This window comes from Opisthorchis viverrini (genome assembly GCF_000715545.1).
Source record: "Opisthorchis viverrini unplaced genomic scaffold opera_v5_433, whole genome shotgun sequence".
NCBI classification, from domain to species: Eukaryota; Metazoa; Platyhelminthes; class Trematoda; order Opisthorchiida; family Opisthorchiidae; genus Opisthorchis; species Opisthorchis viverrini.
In genome coordinates, this window is record NW_008752093.1 from 197,509 (window position 1) to 204,884 (window position 7,376).

The window sequence follows — 7,376 nt, forward strand, 5'->3', positions numbered from 1 at the left end:
ACCATAAGAACTCTGGCTAAGTCGTTTTTGGAGCGTGAAAAAGCGTGAAAGTTAGCGGTATCGGAAAATCAGTTCTATCACTCTAACATGACCAAACATGCCCGTCCAGATGTGCTTTCTCTGACGGTTTAGCGCCTGTCGATGAAGTAATGGTGGTATGCTCGTCTTGTGCATGGAACGTCCACGTTTCAACTTTCAGAGAAGCTAGAGAGTCCCGTTTGGGGGTTTAAAAATTGGGTCTGGTGCTTCTCTGAGTTCTGTGAACTAACGAAAAATAATCATTAGCGCCTGTGATGAAGTAATGGTGGTATGCTCGTCTTGTGCATGGAACGTCCACGTTTCAACTTTCAGAGAAGCTAGAGAGTCCCGTTTGGGGGTTTAAAAATTGGGTCTGGTGCTTCTCTGAGTTCTGTGAACTAACGAAAAATAATCATGCCAGAACAAAAGCGGCAGCGTCCAAACTAGATCGAACAACCGCAAGAAAAATATCTATGGAAAATATATACTAGCTATTTTATTCGACCATGAATTTTTGGTTGAAGTATACCTTCTTTCCATCCTCATGCGTCTGCCTTACGGTTTGGTGCTTTACAAGATTTCCCACCAAAAACTCCATTTTCGGCTCAACCTACTCCTTTATTTACCTCGTTTCATGTTTACTCGTGTCATCTACCTGAATAGAAAGGCTGTTTAAAGTGTTTACACCGCACGTGAATTGTGTTCCACCAATATGAACACACTTAGTTGAGCTTATACTCCGCCGAGGTTGACAAGCCTGCACGATGTGGGTTTTACTCAGCTGCTGGATGGGGTGGAACTCTGACAGTCATTGAATAATTTGATTCGTCCTTCTGAGTGTGCCACTGGTGGCCAAATTCACTATAGTTTGTTACTTAGTCTGAGCTACTGTAGTGCATCGTGAGCCATTTATATACCTACGCCGAAGCACTGAAAGGAATGAACAAGTTAACTACGGAAATCACAGAAGGTGCAACAATGAATTAATAATAGTTGGCATGAATATGGGTCTACCTTTTTTTAGTTCCCAAGAAAACAGCACACTTTTTGTCCTAATAACTGAACAGGGCTAAACGTCCTCTGGCTGTCTTTCGGTCATACTTAATTTCTCGATGTGCCTGCTTCGGACAGGAAAGTAATGGGTTCCTAGAATCTCATCTTTCCCAAAAACTTTCAAGGTAGATAGATTTTCCATCCAAATCTAGTTATTCTACTCTGTTTGTTCGACAAATCTCATCTACTGCTTTATGGAGAAACGAATCCAACAGTGAGCTAAATTTGGATACAAACCACACCTTTTCATATTAAGTCAGTCTAGGTAATTTTCAAGACGATGACCGATTGGGGCCCGAAACTCTAAAAGTTCCGCCACACGTTTAAGGTACCTCAAGGGTTTACAACAATTGAGGTTTCCCCTACAAGGTCTGGACAGAACACAATTGTGGTCCATCATTTGTAGTTACACTAAAGAAATAAAGTATTCGTTTTGTATCAAGAACCCAGCCTATTCCTCTCCGTTGGCATAGCATAAAATAGGTTGGCAGATTTTCACTCCCATGAGGGCATTTCTGAAGACAACGATATTTTGAAGTGTTGGCCACAAGCTTCTTAGTAGCTTGGAAAACAGCTGTCCTGTAATAGGGTGTAACCTCTTGTCTATAAACATAAGGGCTGTCGCCGTGATCCTCTAGTTTTAGGTATCGGGGACACTCATCGTATTATTCTCATTAGGCCGAGTTTACATCCGAACTACATCTGTCATTTTGCCAAAAGAATCGTTTTTCCTACGCAGAGCTGGCTGACCACAAACTCTACAGCTTCTGTCTATGATCAGTTTAAGTAAGCATGGAAATTCAGACACATTGACTGTGGCAATTTTGTAAGCGTTCTCACGTTTCCCTGTTTCATTTGGAGTGATTCTGAATCATTTTCTGATTACTACAGATTACCTCTAAATGCTTATAAAAATGCGAAAAAACTCTTAGGCGATTTCGTTGTGGCTTAATCCGTCCAAGACGGTGTTACTCAAGAATGAGGATAAGGATACTAACGATAACTAATATTTCTTTCTTGGGGATTTTTCACCTAGGCGCGCCATCATCTTCCACCGCACGGGTCACAGCAGGATAGCGTCGAAGTTTTACTTGTTCTTGTGTTGAAATCCCATTTGGTATACATTGACGGGATAGTTAGTGAGACGCGCACAACCTCTCCCATTTCCAGCCTTATTGACGAGCAAAACTAAAGACCTATCTGTTGATTCTACCTTGCCTGAAATAGGACATCAACTACAGTTTGAATGTGAATGACCTTCCGTAATCCGTTTTTTGTATGAATAAAAGCAGCGATATTTTCAAATTGACGTTGGTCATCCCTCTCCTAAAAAATAACTGATCCTTTATGCTGTTGATTTTTTCAGACGGGCCGCCAAATTCAATCCGGCCGTGTAAGTCATTCTGGTTCTGGTGTCAGGCCATGTCGTTAATCCAGTGCGTATGCGCGACTGCTGTATTAATTGAAATGTGCGGCCTACCAACTTTGTAGGATGTATCCAACTGCTCTGCGTTGCTACATTACTGATATATAAAGCAAAGAAATTCTGAAATTCCAATTAACCTGCTTTTATGGATAGTTGCGGATCAACCTATAGTGAAAAAGACAATGGAGTTTGTTTCGAATTTGCTGGAAGTCACCTAGTGCTGGAAAACCGTGAACCACGGCTTTGCGGCTGAAGGAAGCCGACTGTCGCATACACGATCCTCTTTAAAAAGATTCGACCCCGCAGTCCTCCGAATAAGACTCTGGTAGCCCGTTCTGAATTCAAGGTTATTTCTTAAATTCCGTAGAAAATAACCATTCCTGGCACTGACAACAGGTAGAAGCTAGGCAGATAGGACATCTTATATCTGAGCTGCAGTTTGGTGACCCATGCTATGATGTGTATTAGGAACTACTCAATGCTGAAAACAATTCATAATCCCCACGACACTGGCGAATGATAGATTGAGAAGCTCGTCAGTGTCACGGCGTGTTTAGTGAGCTATGTGGATGGATGGTGTGTGACCATACATGAGTGCGAGTTATTCACATTGTTGATGAAAAGCCATCCAGCTGATAAACCTCTGGAGTTCTCATCCTGGATCTTTTTGGTGAATTTCAGCAAGGTTGAAACGGTCGTACAGCACTTACTCACCGTTCAGAATAAATTGTATTCACTTCCATGAATTTCGAAAACATCACCTGCAAATTTGTATGTTGGGCGCGAAAAAAATAGTGCTGTGTATTCCCGGAACCAATCATTGGATAGGACAAGCTTTAGGTGTGATCTGCGTGCACACCCATAGACTCCAGTGATGAACACCTGAACGCTTCTGTTAGTTTTTAAAGTTTAATCAAATTTAAACTAATTTAATCCCCTCCCCCAACGGCCTCACTTGGGAAGGCAGTCCAGAATGAGGCTATTCAACAACAGACAACTGACTACTTACCTCAACTTTTGACTTAAGTGCGCTTAATCACTGAGTTAAGTCAAGTAACACGGTGGTTCTCCTCTACATTTCTCGCAGCATATTGAATGCCTCCAATAAAGACCACTTTAATTGCCCTCAATGAATTGGAATCCTAGTGCATGCTGGGTATAGATTTCTTACCACGGAGACAAACAGCTTGGTCTTTGTAGGGAGTTCAAGAATCGTCCCTCAAAAAATACTGCCGAAGCCAAACCTCAAGAGATTGGTTGAATTATTCTAATTTGTGAGGCGATCTGTTTTGCGAGGGGGTAGCCAGTTGAGTGCATTGCCAAATTTATTCACCAAGAAAAAATGTGGGGGATCTACTTTGCAAATTAAGTATCAAATGTGGTTGCGAATTCATTCTATCAAATAAATCACTTTATAGAACTGTTGCGGTTGTCTGTTGTCCACGCCAAATTCAACAAAAAATTCAGCGGTCACATGGGTCTTGTACGGGCTTTTAGACTGAAAAAAAATAATTGCGTGATAAATATATTTGAACTTGCTATTCGGTGGATGATTCAGAAATAAGAAGGATTAATGAGAAAGTAGTCGCAAAATTCCGGGGTTAAGCAGCTGTATTTTTATACGCCCATGACAAGTAGAGGCCTTATTTCATACTGTTGTTTCTCTTTCCAGTTATTGCGAAAACGGTGCTCAGTTTTGACGTTGGTGGTGTGTTCGATCAGCGTAATTTATCTCTCCTGCTACAATCCACTTTGCGGTCCTCCAGCAAGTCAAAGTCATGGATGGCCGCACGCTTGCGGGAGGTTATAATTGATTTCCGTACGAGAGATCCAACTTCGGTAAGTGCGTGGTTGTCTGACAAAAACGTGTGAACGAATCGTAGTTTTGTTTGGACACATGTGGTAAGAGTTGGGTGAAACACCTGCTTGTCTGAAGAACAACCCTTCTTCTTATTTATCCGATAAATTTGCAGACATTCTCTCTTTCTGGGTTAGACTCTCAAGTGGGTACGGAAGGGTTAAATGTGTCCGTCCCTGAGACACGGTACGGTCTGTCCCATTGCGTGTGACACCTGCGTAAAGTTTGTCCGCGGCGGTTGGCATACACAAGATGAAAATTCCCCTGCAGTTGTCTACTATTTGCTACGTGTTTGATCAGTAAAAGCATTAGATGCCTGTAATATGATTAGTCATGCAGTGATATTGAGTTTGAGCGCAGAGCATTATGGATAGCTCTCTGCCAGTTTATCGTGGAAATTTCGCCGTGGAGTTGTTCATCATCGCCAGGTTAATCACTGGAGACCCGTTTATCACCAAACCAAAGTTTTATGCAAATAAGCGGCCGATAGCTCCCTATTCACCACGATCGCAACTGATGGTAGACAGTTAAAGAATGACAATTATTGTGGTGAGATTGTGCAGTACCCTATGAGTCCTTTGAGGATGTCATTTTCCTAAATCCAGCTGAAACAATCTTTCACTGAAAATTCCCATTTATAGTTCGTGTGTTGTACTTACCATGGTCCAACTCACCTCCCTCCACACATGCACCGTGTGCTGAACACACAACTACAACACCCCCCGAACTGACTAGCTCAAGTCATCCTATTGGCGACCTGAACTAATGGTTCTTTGATAGGTAGCCAATCTTTCACTGCTTTGTTTTGTAGACTGGGACTTCCATACGTAGCTGAATCAGCCATGTTTAAAAACCATACGGAACCCTCGGTCAATAACCAGTCTTTATCGGTCTAAAGAGTTCATACGTTTTACTGTCAGTTCCGACCAAATGTTCCTGTTAGACAGAATTTAACGTGTCTTATGAGTGGACATTTCGACTAGCTCTGTTTTTCTGTGTAAGACGAGGAACTATCTTTCGGGTGAACTTGCCGTTGATAATTTGACCCATTTGACAATATGCTCACGATAATGTGCCAACACTAATTTCAGTTGCGATGAGTCACCCACAAAGTATTGATATAGTACCATCTTGGATACACACTTGAAATTCATTTCCAGCGTACCGTCTCAAAACAAACACAACATGTGGTGTACTAAGCATCTCGGCGATCTTATTGTCATTTAAAAAGCGACCACTAAGGAAGATAAATCACCACCCATCCAGTGATGAATATACTTTGTGTTATGCCTCACTGCCTACCAGGTCACGAGCTTTAGTCAAAGATTTTCGGTTTTCGTTAAGAAGAGTTTTGCTATTTCCTTAATATTCTAGTCGTCAATTAAATCATGAGCTCATTCGGACCGTGCTGGCTATACGGTAGACACACTCCTCATTATGTGCCAAAGTAGTTATCACTGCGTAGCTCTTTTGACTCTGCAAGCCAGCGTTGTTGTTTTGTGTGATTATCCTGTCGTAAAAAATGTCACTTTGGACTTTTCCAGCCGACATGATCCAAAGCGGTGCCATACGGTTTAAACAAAAGCGCTAAGTTTGCCGAGCACAGCGTTCAAAGGCACATGACAGGACACTTAACCTCTGATTGTCCAAACCTGAGTTTGAAATTTAAGCGTCCTTTATTTTGTCTTTTCCTACATCCAGATTCTAATATCAGTAGTAAATTCCTCCTCCCGTCCATTGAATTTGTTCTGGGGCCAGAGTGGATGACCGCTTGTGTGGTTTAATTGGATCTCGTGATACTCTTATTTGCAGATGTGCAGATATATGTAAGAATAACGATTTTCTAATAAGAAGGTTCAAGGTTGAAATGTCGGTGCTAAGTGAAGTCTAATAAAATACTCATTTGGGACACTTCGGCTTGCAGATAATGTTGTTCCGCTCAGCTCCTTTTGTCTTCTTACATCAACAAACCAGGAAACGTGGATGGAAACATTCAGAAGATCACGGGATCATGCATATGATAAAAGGAAGTCCGAAATTTGGTGTTCGCTGAAGCAATTCCAAAGAATCTGATGTAAATAGGCGATATTGCCTTTTGTTGATAGTCTGTACAGACTTTGGAATTGTTTGTTTAATTAAATACTTTCACCTAAATATAGGAATAATAACCGAAGCTTCAACTGGGCTTGTTTGAATGTTAATGAAGTAGCCAAGGGAGGGATGGCTAAAAGTTTGTGGTGGCTATCTACAAGATCATTAAAAATATTTCCAGTTCATTTGCTGTGGAAGGTGATTCAGCCAATTGTTTATCTGAGTACGTCATTCGCTTTGACGAACGTTTGTGGGACGTGTGCGAGTTTGAACGACAAATAATCCACTTGTATCATTTTCGCTATCCTTTTTTGTTTCATCATACATGGACCTATCCGTAATTCTCAGTGAAATAAAATGCTATCCACTTGGTTTCACACCTGAAATGTTGCATTGGATGGATGAACAAACTGGACAGACTTTTGTGCCACCAGGGCTTTGAGGACTAGACGACACTCTGTCCAAACCTCTGTATGCCTAATCTATTAGCCTAAATTTCGAAATGTTGATGTAAGTTGTGTGTTAAAAAGAACCTTTGTTATGACTCTGGTAGTCGATTCACGAGTTGCATATCAACATCTGGATCGTCGATGGGTGGTTATATTTGGAGTAGTAATCGCGTCGTTAGGAATAATCGTGGGTCTGAATGTCCGGAAGTTCACAACCTAATTGTGGGTCCATTCTTTCATGTAGGAACCACACACCTAACGGGAAAAACGCCTTAGGAGCGACTCTGCTCTGGATATCATTAAATTGATGTGTCGAACCATTTGAGAAATCTACTGCCAGATTTAAGCCGTGTTTTCGTTTACTTTAATCCATACTATTAGAGTTTCCAGATTCTAGCTTTCATCCTCACTCCAAATGACTGTTCTCGTGCGGCGCCAGATGCTGTCACTATTTGCCCCACAGTTAAATGTGCCCAGATAG